The sequence below is a fragment of the Coturnix japonica genome, chromosome 3, assembly GCF_054131305.1.
Source record: "Coturnix japonica strain WE chromosome 3, WE-NBRP24, whole genome shotgun sequence".
NCBI classification, from domain to species: domain Eukaryota; kingdom Metazoa; phylum Chordata; class Aves; order Galliformes; family Phasianidae; genus Coturnix; species Coturnix japonica.
Genome location: NC_140665.1, coordinates 104,071,161 through 104,087,986, shown reverse-complemented (window position 1 = coordinate 104,087,986; position 16,826 = coordinate 104,071,161). Strand labels below are relative to the sequence as shown.

The window sequence follows — 16,826 nt, the reverse complement described above, 5'->3', positions numbered from 1 at the left end:
TTTGGGTTACTTGTTGTTCTGAGATGAGTTAGGTGCTGCTATATTTTAGTTCATTGCTTTAGTTAATTAAATAGCGCCAGCCACTGGAAATCTGTTATCTGAATGTTGTATTACTTCATGGCCCCTGACACATGGTTTATCCCAGCCCACTGACAGCTCTCTGCCATGGCTTGACCCTGGCACTGTCCAGAGCTCATTCCAGCAGGAACTTTGGACGTGGCTGTTCTCTTTTGAAGGTTGAGGCATTGAACTTCCAAAGTGCACGTGTGACTGCTGACCCCACGGCCAAAGACCAGACCCTGCTGAGTTCATTCATACGGATGTGTGCCAAATGAAAGCAATGTGATGTAATCTCCATGGGATGAGATGTCATGGGGTTCACCAACGCTCTCTCACAGTCTCTTCATCTTCTGATTTTATTATTTTAATTATTCTATCAAAACGTATTTTTTATTGTTTCAATTGTACTCATTTTATTATCCCTGACAAGATTGGAGCTATGGGGGCACAGGTATAGCATGCAGGGCTTTGGAAATAGGGTGGTGCTGCCTAATTCCTCGTCTGCTACTCTCTCGAATCTATCATGACTTCAGGAATCTGATTCTGGCCTGAATGCCCTAATCTGCATCATGAACTGCCCCTCATACTGGGACAGCAGCATTCTGAGCTGGCTGAACAAACAGAGGCCTCTTCTTGACAGTCCACCAGCTCTGATCTGAAACACTGCACAGCCCGAGACATCTGTTTTAAAAGCATAACAGCTCTAAGCTTATTTGAACTCAATACAGGGCTCTGTTTATATTTCTTTGATTAATAGAAAATAACCTCTTGTTAAGGGAGTGACAGCTGATACCTTAAATTGTGTTCAAGTTGTTCACAAGGGAGAAAAAATGCACCAGAGGTTATGCAGGTCAAAGCCTTTGTTTGGATCAAAGCTTGTGTTGAACACTGTATAAATGCCAAATATTAAAGCGTTTTGTACGTAAGTTTGAAGTTTGGAGTAAAATAATACCATGCCAATAAATCTCTAATTCAGCTTGTTAACGAGCAACCAAATGCATGGAAGCACAGCAGAGATCCTTCTGATGGACTGCTTGCAGTGTCTTCAAAACTGACTGAGCAGGTGAGGTCATTGCTGTAACACCACATCCAGGTCTGGTAGGCACATTTAAAATCAAGCCTTTAATGCAATGGAAATGGCTCTCCAAAGAGCGACAGGCACAGTTTGTGGTCTGTCTGTAAAATCTACCTCACTGTGAGAGACTGAAAAAGCTGAGCTACTTTTATGTATTTAGGACAAGGTTCTGAGATAACTTGTCTGTGGTTTTGTAAGGTCAAGCCTATGTGGTGGGGGAAAAGCAGGCTCTGGTTTCCACGTGGAGCTGCATGGCCTGGGTGCTTTCCACCAGAATGTGAGCTTATGGGCTTAAAATGTGCCAGCTGTGCTGAGAGTGAACTGAGACCGGGCTGTGCCTTCATGGGCAGTAGCCCTTCTTTGTCCATGTCTGTTCTGTTTTAGCTTGGAGAAGAGAAGGCTCCAGGCAGCCCTCGTTGTGGCCTTCCAGAACTTGAATGGAGTGTATAAACAGGAGGGGGAATGGCTGTTTGTGAGGGTGGGCAGTGATAGGACAAGGGGGATGGTTTGAAACTGAGACAGGGGAGGTTGAGGTTGGATCTGAGGAGGAAGTTTTTCCCCCAGAGGGTGGTGACGCACTGGCACAGGTTGCCCAAGGAGGCTGTGGATGCCCCATCCCTGCAGGCATTCAAGGCCAGGCTGGATGTGGCTCTGGGCAGCCTGGGCTGCTGGTTGGTGACCCTGCACACAGCAGGGGGTTGGAGCTGGATGAGCACTGTGGGCCTTTGCAACACAGGCCATTTTAGGATTCTTTGGCTTATTAGGAAGAAGTTCTTATCAGAAGGAGTGATGGATGATGCAGTGGTACAGGCTGCCCTGGGAGTCATCCTTGGAGGTGTTACAGAACTGTGGAGATGTGGCACTGAGGGATGTGGTCAGGGGACACGGTGGGGTGGGCTGGGGTTGGACTTTGGGATCTTAGTGGGTTTTTTCCAACCTTAATAATTTTGTGATTCTCATGGAGCAGACTGAAGGGTGATGGCCAGGGCTGAGGGTGAGGAATGAAACCAGAGGAAATACAGATTGAAAAGGAAGCTTTTGTTCTTGACAGGGTGATAAGACTGGAGTGTCTTATCTGGGATGGGTCATCCTTCACTGCAGGGCTCTGATATGGAATGAAAGATGTGCTGTAATTCATAGTGCTGTTAATTCATAACGGGAAAAGAAAAAAGCCAACCTTAAACTCCTATTACATTGCTGTTGGTGGCCAGAATGAATCTGTTTATGTTTCCTTTTCAGTTTGGAGTTGAATCTGGGCTTAGACGTGAATTCCAGCTGTCCGCATAACTTTCTGTCTATTGAGATATGTCTGAGCAGGATGAGGGGCAATCCTCCTAATTCCCAGCAGTGTTTCTACCTGACCTGTGCCTCAGTGACCAGTGGTGGGGGTGAGTCTGGCATCCATCCCAACTGCCATGCAGCAGCAGCATGGGTCCCGAGCCAGGAAGGCGAAATGGACTCCTTAGAAAGGGTTTGTGGCACTGCCTGCTACATCTGATGGATGCTGGAACAGTACATGCAAGGTGTCAGGCCTGAAGGATGCTTTAAATTCATAGAATCATACAATGACTTGGGCTGGAAGGGACCTTAAAGCCCAATCCCAGCCCTCTACTGTGGTCAGGCTGCCCAGGGCCCCATCCAGCCCGGCCTTGGGCACCTCCAATGATGGGGCACCTCTCAGGTCTGACACCATCACACAGCTCCTGCTCCAGAGCAGAGCTCAGATGTCAGCTCCCTTCCACTCCACTCTCTGCTTTAATTAAACTTCTCACCGCTTCATTTCGGTTTGCTTTTTGTTTGTTTTTTCCCTCTCCAGTCTGCAGATTTCCAGGTTACTTAATGAGGGAGAAAAATTCTCCCCTCCACCCCCCGAACTGCCTCCCCCTTCTTTCATGTCAAGGGCCACGTTTGGATTGGAGCTCGGCGAAGTTTCTGTGTCATTTCCTGTTGCTGCCCGCCCCGACACCGCTCCCAAACACACTCACACACACTCACACACTCATACACGCTCTTTGCCGCTGCTCCGGGGCTGAGAGCAGCCGCTGCCGCACCGCTCCGCCGTCCCAGCAGAGCCGAGCGGTAACACAACTCCCTTCTCCCAGCAGCGCTTTTATTTTGATCCCAGACAGCCGGGTTTGAAGGCACAGCCGCTGTGCTCGGTGTTGAAGGCAGAGCCGCTGTGCTCGGTGTTGAAGGCACAGCCGCTGTGCTCCGTGTTGAAGGCACAGCCGCTGCGCTCTTCTTGCTCAAGAACTTCCTTGCCGAGCGCTGGGGATGCGGAGCTGACTCGGCTGCGGGGCTCGGGCTGCTGTGCGGACGGGAAGGCGAAGGAGGAACCATCCCGGCCGTGCAGAAGGTAGGGAAGGGATGGAAGGAAGGGCTGCGCCGAGTGCTCTGCTGCCTGTTTGTCTTTAAGCTCCAGCCCCGCGTGTGCCTCGCTGGGGGGTTTTTGGGCTGGTTGGTGTGTGTGTGCGGGCACGGCGGCTGCTGCCTGAAACAACTGATGCTTGCTGGAATCTGTATTGCACTCTCTCAGTGTGGGCACAGATCAGCTGCCGTGTGTACAGACCTGCCTGCGATCTCTTTCCTCTGGCATCCCCTTATTTGCTTGCCGAAAGCACGTATATTTATTTATTTGGTGAGAAAACGGCACAAATGTTTGTGCTTTAAAGTGGAGCAGCTGTGACTTCATCGGCTATTTCTGTCCAGCTCGTTTTGACTGTTTCTCGGACAAGCAGAGCGTAACAAAGTGACAGCTCTGTCCCGGGCCATGTGCTGGAGCCCGATCCTGGAGCTCTCAGGGTTAAGGCCTTCCTTGAACTCACTGACACAGGGCAGTAGATTCCAGCATGTCAGTACAGAGGGAGAGAAGAGCTTGCAGGGCACTATATGCCGTCAGACGGACGGTGGTGCACAACCCCGGGGTCTCCATGGGCAGCATCAGCTGCCAACACCTCCAGCTACGCAGCAGCATTTGGAAGGGCCAACTGTATGTATAATATGTACCAGTTAATTAGGAGCGGGGAAGAGCACCTCAGATCTGGCCTTGGGAAGAATGATCTTAGTGCAATGTGTTTAGCTCCAAGTCATTGCTAAACTCGTGCTACTCTCTCAGGTCACCCTTGTTTGATGTTAGTTTAGCGCTGATCTGAGGATGAGAACGCAGTGGGAGAAGGTACAGATGGGGATACACTGAGCACACCTTGAGCACATCGCGTGTTATCTGTATTTACCTATACTTACAAAACCATGACAGCACAGCAGTCTCTTGCTGCAGCCTCCTGCTCATGCACGTCACCTCCCGTGGCCTGGGAACATTGGAGCTCCCTGCCCAGCCCTGGCATTCCTTGTCTTGCTGCCATCGGCAGTGATGGACCCAGGGGACGCTGCTGGCAGCTTTGTTTGGATTTGATTTCTAGGCAAAAGCTCAAAGTTTATTTTACAGTTTCTGTAAGGGAGGGTTTGGTTTTGTTTTTTCTTTTTCTTTCACAATGGAGTTCTGTAGGTAGTGCTTTTTTTAGTCTGCCCATCTCCCAGGCTCATTCTGAATACCGTGCTGCTCCTTACTGACTTGTCAAGGAATGTTCTTTACTTGCAGTGTTTCCCACTGTTGGCCTCGGGCTCTACCAGTGAGCTGGGCTTGGTGGGCTGTCCTGGCACATGGGCACAGCCCTCCACGTGGCTTCTGTGCACTGCTCAGAGCTGGGATAGACCAGGACACTCCGGAAAGGCAGTTTGGATGTTATCACCTTGTTTCAGAGTGTAGGGAAGTTTAATAGTGTGTTGGCAGCTATGCCAGTTGGCTTCGGGGCCAAGGAATGGGCTCTGGCACCATTTAGTTTACTAGCAGAGACACAGTGAAGAGGCTGATGATCTTGTGTAAGAGGGGGAGGAGAGAATTTGTAGCAGGAATTACTCCCAGCACACCTAAGAAATGGTGCTTACCTGGAACTGTGTTTTGTATTTCTAGGTGGGGAAGGGACTGGAGTCAGACTGATGTTTTTGCAGGAGTCCAGCAATTTAACTCTTACGGGAACTGAGTCATTGCGTGTGCAATGTGTCTGGGGGGTCTAACAGTACTTCAGGCACTGCTAGGAGGGTGGTTAGTACCGAAAGTTCTTTAGGAGTCCATCCCTGTGTTCAGATGTTAAGAGAAAATGGCTGTTTCAAATGCAGTTTTGCGTGGTCTGATTCTAAACTATCCTAAGACTTAACCTGTGGATGCTAAGTGGGATCTTGCCTTAGGTAAGACCAATGCAATGTCACCCTTAAATTTTGTGTCTGAATGTGAACCTGCTTCGTCTCAAGCTGATATTGCTCTACTGATTCCAGTGAAGTTATTCCTGATTTACAGCAGTTGAGAGTGGACAGGAGTCCTTTTATTTGGGAACTGGAGGGTGCTGAGTATCACCAGGACCTTTCTGTCTCTGTCTTTCTCACTTCCTCCACGTGTCATGGAACCTTGTGCTGTGTAAAAGCAGATGCTGAAGAGCAGCTCCCTGTCCCATCTCTTTCCTATGTGGGCACGTTCTCCACACCGTGCTTTCAGCGCTGATGGGGCTTTGACAGATGAGTCAAGGGATGGCGATTCCAGTTCTGCTGCTTGCCCTGGGAACGCGCTCTGCAGCCCAACAGACTGCACTGTCTGGAAATATTTCCTGTTGCACAACATAAATTGTCTGTTTCAGCTTAATCCTGTTGTCTTAAATGACGTCACCGAAGTGTTACCTTGAGGAAAACCTCTCTTCTAAACCACCTCGGTGCAGCAGGGAAAGGAGTATTGTGAGAGGCCTCCGGCTGTGAAGACTTCAGTTTCTGCTGGGGTTGGAGCTCCAGTTCCTGTGGTATCTAAGTGCTGATACACAAATTAAGGCAACATCTACATGCTCTACTGAGCCTTCAACTCGCCTGCACAGATCTCCTGTTCATTCTAAGGCCGTGTTGCTACCCGAGGACAGCTCTTGTTCTGCAGGGAGCTGTTGATGGCTGTTCTGTTTATGGGGTATTGCCATAGCAAGGAGGATGTGTAGCTGGGATGGTCAGGAGCCAGAAAGCTGTGTGCCTCCTTCCCTCTCCATCCCTTCCCAAACAGCGACTTGTTTGCGTTGACTATTTTTAAACATGTTTGCTACCAGAGGCTGCAGATCACTGTCAGTCTGAGCTTTGACACTGTGCAGCTCACAGCTGTTTAAAATGGTTTGATGCTGAGGGTGGGATGGTGGCTGGGAATTGCTCCTGACGTAGCTGCCCCAGCTGCTGGTGCTGTGGCATCACTTGCTCCCCAGGGATCCAGCCGGGGGGACCAAAAGCTTTCACACGAGCTCAGAGCTTCTCCTTAATCCTGATTTCTGCTGGGCCTGAAGTGCCGAGCATGAGGTGAGAGGCTGCTGCGTCCCATTGCAATCCCCTCAGCCGTCCCTTCCCTCCCTGGAAGTGTTATTTTTGGTTAATTTATACAAGTCCAGGCCTCCACGCTCAGTCCTGTGGGAGGAAGCTCGGGGCTGGAATTTTGTAATAAAAACCAGATTGTTCTCTTGGGGCAGAATGAAGAAGCCACTCCCGTTGTTTCTCCAGTTCTTGTTAGCTCTTGTTCAGCTTAATCTGGTGACTGTGAGAGGTTTTCTTTCCCCACTGAGAACAAACCTGACCCTGCAGGAGGTCAGCGTTGAGGTGTTGGCTGCGAGGTGTGTGATCTCCACAGAGCCATGGTGGGAGTCCCAGCTCAGGCTCTCTGACTCCATGTTCCTCATGCGGGTTCCCAGCAATGTGCCGGGTCAGATCACTCTGGATGCACCCCGGGCTGTCTGCAATGCTGTACCGCAGCACTGCTGGAGATCAGGACTTCAGGACAGAGTCTGTTCACCTTCATTGCAAGGTGCACAGTGCGCTTCATCTCCTTCTGCGCCAGCAGCAGCTGCCAGTTGCTGCATCAATCAGTTCAGAAAGCATTCTGCGCTCCTACAAAGGGAAGGAAACATTATGGCACTGCCATGGATTCCCCACATTGACTACACTATTTAAATGGCTCTTTCTGACCAATGGCAATGAAGAGACCGCTTTTGCTCTCTTCTTGACTTCTCCTTGAAGTGGTAGTTATTTCTGCAGGGACTGGAGCAATTGAAAGCTGAGAACATTTGAAATGGACACAGTTTGAATACTTTGGTATTGCTGTAGCTGAAATGTACAGAGAACATGCTCTATAAGTCTGAGTTTTCTTCTTGGTTTTCAGTTCCCGTACTAAGAATAATGAGAGTGCTGTGTGAAGCCCGTAGCTCCTCCTCAGTGGCACCTGACTCTCACAGTACCTGCAAGATATGGTTTTAGATTAATAACATACACCTTGTGCTCCTTTTATTTTAATAGCCGCTCAGATTCCCCTCTGAATCCTCTAAAATGATGAAAATTATGCTCGGATTCCAGTTGCTTTTTACCTTCTTTAGAATGCATACATGGACTGTATGTTCTGCAGAGATTTCTATTTCTTTAATGAAATCAGCCTGCTTGTCCTGGCTAGTATAGTGCACGAATGTCACATTTGAATATGTGCTTTTGAGTTCAGTCCTTTCCCTCAGACATGTTACTTTACACTGTACTTTGGCTGCGTTGAACTGCAGAGCTGATTTACTACATCCATGCCCACGAAAGACTGAAATTCCCGACTCCTGTTCTGTTGTTTCTATTTACTATATGCAGCAATCCAGTTTTGGAATAGTTGGCAGACTCTAAGCTTACGTTTCTCATATCTTTTCTTCCCCTTCGTTCAATGGTTACATTGAGGTTCATATATTTAGCAGGTATGGAGTTCAGTGCTTTGTAGAGTAAGAACAGAAAGCTCTGAGAGTGGAATGAATGGCATCATGTGTGTTGTGCCAGGCACCAGATGTACAATAAGGAAAGGACAAAGATGTGACCAGAAGCAGGGAAGCTCCCTTCTCTCTCTTCTGCAAGCAGGAGCTGAAGGCAGGCAGTCATTCCAGTCTACTTGCTGCCTTTTTTCCCCCATTCTTAAGTCTGGACATGTTTGCTGCAGTTCAGAGGTGAGGAGTGCTCCTCAGCCAGCTAAGGAGGCTCGAATGGCAGTGCCAGGAAGGTTCCCTGTCCTCTCCAGTTTTGCATCCAAATGGTTGTCACCTCTCTTCTCTGTCCAAAACCTGCTACAGATGGCCTGAATGGAAGCTCTGCGTATGAGATTTGGGGCTAAATAGCTTTTGCTATTGAATTTTATAGTTTTAAATGCAAACAAGTGCTGCCTTAGGAATTCCCTCCTCTTTGCTCACTTGAAGAAACCCCAGCAGGGCAGACCTGCCAGGTTTGCTGACTTCCTGACCAGCAGCTGTACAGCTGCATTGCATGCAGTGACACAGCAGCAGCAGAAACCCTCCCTGGAGGGCACAGAGCACACGGTGCAGCAGTCAGACCAGCTTCCACCTCTGACTGCACCTCCCTGCCAGGTTCTGCATCGCCTCTCCTTCAGGTGGAGGCTGTGTCAGGCAGCCAACAGCTCATGGCACCGTCAGTGAGAGCTTCCAGCTGAAACCCAGGCCAGGCCTCTCTGCTGTGCCAACCCATTTGTGAGGGCGCAGCCGGAGGCCCATTGACAGGTATCCCTGCCAGCTGGCTGGCTCTCAGCACTTTCTCACTTGGCATGTGGGAACACCTAATTGCCCTGCACAGACACCTCGTCTCCCAGGACAGTCCGTGTGTGCTTACGGGTTCTGAGTCATGCCTGAGAAATTCGGCGCTCTCCTTTTGACCGCATTAGATCCAGGAACATTTCAGGTAGGAGCTCTGGGTTGTGCTGCTGGGCAGGATGCCTACAGCTCCACAGTGATATTGGTTGTAGGTGAACTGAAGTTAACTTTCCATAGCTTGTTTTTGCCAGTGCAAAGGGGAGGCTACAAGGCAGGTAAAGCTTTGTTGGCTTTAATCAGTACTTGCTGAAAAAGGTATGCAAGGCACTGTGTGTGTTACTACTAAGAGAAGTTCTGCACATTAGGAAGGGGGTTGCATGGCAATCATGCCATGTAGTGTCAGTTCATTTTCTAGCAGCACTAAATACTCCCTGATTCTGTCCAGATATTGGCTGTTCTGTTCTTACGAGTTGCTGCTGTGAGGCAGGAGATTGCCTGCAATCCAGGGTCTAGTTTGTTCCCTGCACAGCTTTCACTGTGCAGCTCACTGCCAAGCATCACAGAGCAAAACAACAAGGCAGAGAAGAGTTTGTGAATCTCCATGGAACAACATCAGACAACCAAGCAGACCCATGTGATTTTAGGCAGGGCTCAAGAATTTCATTCCTTCAGCTTCAACCCACAGGGCGAATTTGTTCATTCCCTGGCATTGCAACAATGGTAAAGACTGTGCACCCGCTTGCCCTGACCTGGTGTGCTTGTAAACTGCTTGCTGTTTCTGTTCTGTGACATAACAGCAGTTGCAAAGGAGAGGTAAGGTCAATTCTTAGGTACTCTTCTGCATTTACCCTCACTTGACTGTATAATTATCCTTAAAGCAAAAGTGAATGGTGTGAAAGGCTGCCTCTGCCTCACCACAGCCTTCTTCCAGGGAGCTGTAGAGAGCAATCTGGTCTCCTCTGAGCCATCTCTTCTCCAGACTGAACCATCCCATTCACAATGGTAGGAATTGCTTCTTTCCCAATGGCAGAATGAGAGTGCTGTCTTAAATCCATCTGTCAGAGGTTTAATTCATTCTTGTTTGCAACAATCTCAAAAAACAAAAAGCTCTGTGAGCCTGTTGTGAGTTAGTAATGAGGGAAGGTTGGAAAGAACCCCCCAAACTCTCTGTTGTACACATTGCTTGAAAAAAAGCACTATGTCGGAGTGAGACCTCACAGCACCTCAATTCTCCAGATATTCTCCAAGTATATTGGAAACTGAAACCAGAGGTTGTGTTGACCCTGGAAGAAAAAGCAGATTTCAAACCGGGGCTCAGAAAAAAAACTTCTGACTGCATCAGTATTTCTTCTTGCTTTGTTAATGGATGGATGCAGCTTGCTTGTGTTGTGGTTTAGTCTTGCTTATCTTCTGCGTTTGCATACATTTTGTTTCTGGGTAATTATAGTTGCAAGGTGGGTGGATGAAGAACCACATCATCTCTGTCCTTCTTTCACTGCATTTCTGAGCTTGGGATGCTGCCTTTGAGCAGAGATTTCCCCCAGAGGGTGGTGACGCACTGGCACAGGTTGCCCAAGGAGGCTGTGGATGCCCCATCCCTGATAATTTCCTTGATTTCTCGTATCACCCTGCAGGGGCAGGACTGTAGGGCAATACCAGATTCTTCTATTTGATTTCACTTTAGCTTTCTTGGATGCTGTGTTTCTGCATGTAGGCTCATTACAGCTGCTGTGTGCTGGGAAGGCTTGTAGAAAAATTCTAGCGTGCATTTATTTAAATGATGTCTGTAAAATGTTGGAGCACAGACAGCATGGAGGAGCTGTAGAGCTCCTTCCAAAGAGTTTAAATGGCATCCTTGGCACGAGAACAGTGAGAAATAAAATACCTGTGAGGTGTGCCTGGATGCTGCTCCTAGAATGGGAGCAAAGTTACAAAGAGAAACAGTGGTTTTGTTTCTCCTCAGTGAGAGTTCAGCTATTCCAAGGTTCTACATCTCAAGGCTTTCATCAACCAGATTTTGTGCACATTTACAGAGTAGTTTCCAGGCAATGGGCACTGAGTGCTTAGAAATGACCTCCAGTTTGGTGCTAATTTGGTTAAGTGAAATCCTCAGGAAAACGAGCATTCCAAATCTTTTATGCTCTGCGTTTTACTTCTGGGCTGCATCTTCACTGCTCTCAATAGAGGAATCTCCTTTATCTCCTGCATTTCAGAAAGCAACAGGCAAATGCTGGGCAGGAAATACAAGAGGATCTCTCTGGAAAAGACATTAACTCCAAAAAAAAACCCCAAAGAAACACTTCTACATTCTTCTAGGAGAATTCAAAATGCAGTCACTCTCTCTCCCTCCCAAGGAACTCTGTGTACTCTGTTTCTTTAGCACGAATTCAGCATTAAGGATGGTGTTGTGCTGCTAGCAGGGATCTGAGGGGAGGTAGGGGAGGGAAGCACCAGATTCATGATGTCTGGATAACATTCAGACGTAGAGGAGGGCACCCCCTGTAGTGCCCTGTGGGGCAGGTTCCTTTGTCCCGTGGGTTCAGGCTTACAGGAGGACTGCCTCATGTCCTGCTCCTTCATTTTGAAGTGGGCAGAGTGGAAGCAGCTATCAAGTACTAAAGCAGCTACTGGAAAAATAAGTTAAAAAAATCCTTCAGGAAGTTTTGGTTAAAAATATTGATTTAAAAAGAAAGATGGTATCTCCCTGTATCTCCCTGTATCTTCCTGCCTTCCTGTAAATGCTGCAGTTTTATGTTTATCCTGGTCACTGACTCACGTATTTCCAGATGATGGGAATGAGTTTCCAAGTGTTTGCACTTACAGACACATGGTAGTTTACAAGCAGTTCCTTGCGGTGGCTTTGCAGATCTCCTCGTGATAATTTGTGTCTCCAAACACAACAGGCTTAATCCCAACCAAGTGCTGTCTGGGGTGGCAGGAGGGGAGCAGCCTCATCTCCTCTGTCTCCTGGAAACCCTCCCAGCACTTGTAAGCCTTCACGGCCCTGCCTAGAACGTGTGGGAGCCCTCAGTAAGTTTTTCAGTCTAAACCTATTTAAAGCTTTCCATGGAGAAAGTGAGGTCTGGAAGTCCACGCTCAGCAGTGCAGTCTGTGTGGGTCGTGGTTAATTCACTTTGAAGCAGCCTTTTAGAGAAATAGATGCTGTGCTGCTGGTAGGACGTGTGAGTGCACGAGAGCAGCACCAGATAAACAGCAGACATTGCAGCAGCCAGCCAGGAGGTGATGGGATCGGCATGGCTGGCAGCATTGCTAAGCAGATCTGTTTGTGCTGCAGCCGCTGTTTCTCACAGATGGGATAAAAATAAGAGAGATTAAGTATATCCAAGAAAAAATAAGCTCAAGCTAAGGCTGGAGCAAGCTGCCAATGCCAGCAAAGGGAGCAAGTAATGTAAGCAGACTTCAGAGCAGGAAAGCTGCAGAGTCTCCTGCTGGAGGGAGCAGAGGGATCTGGCTGTGCTCAGTGGGATGCAGAGCGAGGGGCTGTCCAGGCACTTCAGGTGATTTGTGTCTTCTGTGCTTACCATCACGTGTCCCAGTGGAGAGGGAGCTTTTTCTCTTGGCTAATAATTCCTGCCTCTGATTTAAAATGGTTTTCTCCCTGCTGCATCCCTTTGTGTTTACCTCAGACTTGGCAAGTCATTCAGGCTGATGTTGGTGGTGAGGGCCTTGCAGAAGTTTGGAGCCCTGGGTCATTGCTGCTAATGGCCTTTCTCCTTCTCCAGAGTTAGATCTACACGTGGATGTGATTTCACATCCGTCCTTCCAGCAGGTCCGTAGGAGTGGCCAATGTAGGCAAGGTGAGGAACTGCTCCCTTTGACCAGATCTATCAGCAGGACGAGCAGCAGCAGCACTCCTGCCATCTGTGCAGGGGATTCTCCCTAGTAAGCGTGAAACTGCTGCTAGGATGTGATGGAGCAAAAGCAGATGGTGTATCAGCCTTTGGTGGGCCCAGACGAGTAATACTGCTTCTCAGTTGCTTTGCAGTACACTGGATGTGCGCTTGGTCTCAGGCACTGGCAGATCATCTGCCTTCGTTTAGCGAGCCATGAAAGTGGCTTCCGGTTAGTTTCTGTTCTTCCTTGCCTCTTTCTTTTTCTTTTGGTGAGTTACTGCAGCTGGGTTAAGCTTAGTGGCACTCTGGGGTCTGTGCTTCAAATCCCCGGGAGTGCTGATGCATAGAAAAGCCCTGCACCAGATGATAACTTAATCCCAGCATCCAGGGCCCATTTACCTCACCTGCTCCCTGGTCCAGGTCTAAAACGGATCCCAAGTCTAAAATAGTGCTGCTCTGATTTGGCAGCACTTATTCCACTTTGGCAAAGTGGAAATGATAAGGGGCATAACGAGAGGGAAAGGGGATATCGTTCTTCCCTACGTAATGGTTATGTGTTGGTGTCTGGAGAGCTTACTTCAGGTTTTTAAAGGCACTTAATTCACACAGGAGCAGCCTTGGTGAAGAGGGATTTCAGATGCGTAGGGAATGTTCTTGTGATGAACATCTGCCCACTTTAGACTAAACCATATTTGTTACATGAAAACAAATACCTCTGTCTTGTGAAATGGGACCAGAAAATGAACTATTGAGATAGTGGATCACCAAAGAAAAATACCAACCCCAAACCCCCACAAAGATAGATGGCAGCACTAAGGAAGGAAGGAAAACTAAGGAGGAAGGCAAAAAGCTGTTTCTTATTTCCTTCCTTAACATTGCCTTTAAAATGAAGGCAGTTTTCCAGCTTGGTCTTTAGCGGAGTTGGTGAGTTTGATGCCTGGGGAAAAGGAATTCTAACTTTGCCTTCTCATTTTGTGTGAGAACCACATGAGAAATGTGCCTGGGTAGAAAGGTTCACTCCTCTCCATGTGTGAGAATGATTAAGCCAAGGGTTTGGTTCTCTTTATGTGAGAAATGGTAATGAGACATAAAAACTGAGCCAAGGTTCTGGGATGGCCAAGAGGGAGTTGCATGCAGGCATTTGTTTTGGCTGCTCCATCTGTCTCTGTGAAAGAGATGCCATTAATGCCAACACTCTGATCTGTCTATCTGTCTGGCAAGCCAACATCAGTCTCCCATCTGGGCATGATGCAATTTCCTCTGCTTCTTTATTAGGAGATTAAAGAAGCTGCCTCTTCTCCTTTTCCTCGTAGATAATTGATTGTTTCTGGAATGAGTAACTTTTAGTATTGGAAGATTTCCTGCAGATGGATGAGAAGCAAATAGGATGATTGCAGTGACAGCATTTTATAGGCAGGTATCCAGAGAAGGGCAACGAAGCTGTGAGGGTCTGGAGAACAAACCTTATGAGGAGCGGCTGATGGAGCTGGGATTGTTCAGAGTGGTGAACAGGAGGCTCAGGGGAGACCTTACAGCTCTACAACTACCTGAAGGGAGGCTGTGGCAAGTAGGGGGTCGGCTGCTTCTCCCATGTAAGTAGTGATAGGATGAGACTTCTTCCTAGTAGCTGGTATGGTGCTGTGTTTTGGGTCTAGGATAAGAATAATGTAGATAACACACTGATGTTAGTTGTTGCTTAGTAGTGCTACAACAGAGACAAGGATATTTCAACTTCTCATACTGTCCTGCCAACAAGGGGCTATGGATGCACGAGGAGGGAACAGAAGCAGGACAGCTGACCCAAACTGGCCAGAGGGATCCCCCATCTCTGCTTCCCCATCCCAGTGAGGGGGGGGAGAAAGCAAATGGGTGGGTGATGCTGAGCTGCCTGCTGGATTAAACCACAGTGAGTCAGTAGGGTTATGTAGGGATTTACCCTGTTGGTGACACATATCCAGGTCCCTGGGCTGCCATAGACTGGCAGCATGGGTGGGTGCTGCAGTCAGATAGGGTTCTGTGACACCAGACAGTGAAGCAATGTGAGGTGAGGAGAAGTGTTTTGGAGACTGATTTGCTTGGGCGCTGTGGCAGATGGTGCTGCATTAAATGCATCCTCCCAACTCACATCTCTTGGGTTTCATGCGTCCTCCAGCACACGCTCCAGACATTTTCACGTCTGTGAGGAATTGTTTTTGCCCTGCACCAAGAGACAGTAGAGAACACAGCTGCCAGTGCTGTAGTTATCTTGTGCGTTCCTACTGAAAAACATGCGTTTATCATGTGCGTTTCCTACTGAAAGGGCTGTTCAGCACTGGGATGGGCTGCCCAGGGAGGTGGTTGAGTCCCCATCCCTGATGTGTTTAACAACCCTTTGGATGTGGTGCTCAGGGCCGTGATTGAGCGGAGGGCTGTTAGTTAGGGTAGGATGGTTGGGTTGGGGTTGGACTCGATGATCTTGAAGGTTTTTTCCAACCTGAGCAATTATTTGATTGTATGAAAGAAGAGGTTTGTCCAGGAGTGCTTTCTGTTTCTGTGAAGATGCTTCTGTTCCCCTGTCAGTCACACACTCTGTTCAGAATGCTGTGATGACTCGAGGAGATCTCCTCCTGCATGAGATAGCGGGCAGATGGTGGGATTGCTGTGCAGCCATTCTGGGGGAGAAGGACACTTTCTGGAGTCTTCCTTCCTCCTTGGTTTCTGGGAAGAAGCGTATAGGTGCGGTTATCATAGAATCATAGAATGGCCTGGGTTGCAAACACCCACAGTGCTCATCCATCCCAACCCCCTGCTGTGTGCAGGGTCACCAACCAGCAGCCCAGGCTGCCCAGAGCCACATCCAGCCTGGCCTTGAATGCCTGCAGGGATGGGGCATCCACAGCCTCCTTGGGCAACCTGTGCCAGTGCGTCACCACCCTCTGGGGGAAAGACTTCCTCCTAATATGAAAAACCTCCTATATGAAAAACCTCCTCCAATGCTGCAGGTTGCTCCAAACATGGTTGGACTAGATGATCTTCTAGATCTTTTCCAACCTTGATAATTCTGTGATTCTGTGATTCTGTGAAACAGCACCTTGTCCTGACTGGCTCTTTGTAGAAGGTCCAGGAGAATGCTCATATCAGGGCTGGGTGACTACCAACATGTGTGGGCAGTGAATCAGGGCTTTGAATCTTGTGTCCTTAGCCTAATGTGTAACATAGCCTTGCGGCACGTGTGTTTTGCAAGTGAACAAATGATGGTTAGGATGCATGAGTGGAATGTTTGCATCTTCAAAGATCTGTAAGACAATCTGTTTGCTTTGTTTAATTGAGGCAGCGTTGGAAATACTGGAATAGGGAGAGGAATCTTGTCATCGTGTGAGAGGAGTGGTTTTTCTGATCCACCTGCAGGTATTTGCAGTGCTTTATGGGTCAGCATACTCCCACTCCGTGTTCCATCTACTGTACCTGAATTACCGGTGACTCCCCCCAAGAGAAACCCTGGATCTCTCTTTTCTGGCTGATGATGAGCAGTGATGAGCAGTGATAAGCAGTGATAAGCAGTGATAAGCAGTGATAAGCAGTGAGTGCTGAGCGCTGCAGAAGCAGCTCTTCCCAGAGGCAGCCCAGCAGCTGATAATGATGTATTTAGGCAGGAGCTCTGCGGGGCAGTTCCCACCTCACCACACTTTTGCTTCACTGGAAATGATTTTGGTTGCACATCTGTGTTCAGCGTGCCTCCAGCCCTTCCTCTGGCGTGAAGATTTGTAGCTGGGGTTTCTGTCTGCAGAGGCTCGCCAAGCAATTTCCTTTGAGAGCGTTGACACGTTCCCCTGGTGGTATGGCAGGGGGTGATGCGCAGGGGTTGGTACTTACAATAATCCCCTGGGGAGAGTGAGAAGACACTTGGACCATGTTCCCCAGCAGAACACAGGTTAGATATTAGGGGAAAATTCTTCTGAGAGTGACGAGGCATTGGCACAGCTGCCCAGGGAGGTGGTGGCATCAATCCATGGAGGTGTTCAGGAACTGCAGAGAAATTCTGGCTGCCAGTGAGTGTGGACAGCCTGAGCTCTCAGTGCTGGTGCATGTTTCAGGCTCGTCACCACTTGTACGTATAGTTTTGAGGATGTGGCTGGAAATGATGTGAAGGTGGGCGCCGAGTGGGGTGCAAGGGGAGGGGACAGCATTGAATCCTCAGCACAAACCTCCATAGCCTAAAAGCTGCCT

At 48.6% G+C, this 16,826-nt stretch overlaps 1 protein-coding gene across 8 annotated transcripts in view; it reads left to right on the top strand.

The window, feature by feature from the left end:
* The window catches only part of EVA1A (eva-1 homolog A, regulator of programmed cell death), a 147,119-nt gene that overhangs the window by 93,710 nt on the left and 36,583 nt on the right, over positions 1-16,826 (top strand). The window contains exon 1 of one of the 8 annotated variants that reach the window (XM_085542336.1): positions 3,077-3,491. The exons of 4 other annotated variants lie outside the window; for them this stretch is intronic. The gene's annotated coding sequence lies outside the window, so the exon portion shown is untranslated. Of the gene's footprint in view, positions 1-3,076; positions 3,492-16,826 lie in introns of those variants that run through there. 3 more of the 8 variants (XM_015859943.3, XM_085542337.1, XM_085542338.1) reach the window with 3 other exon arrangements.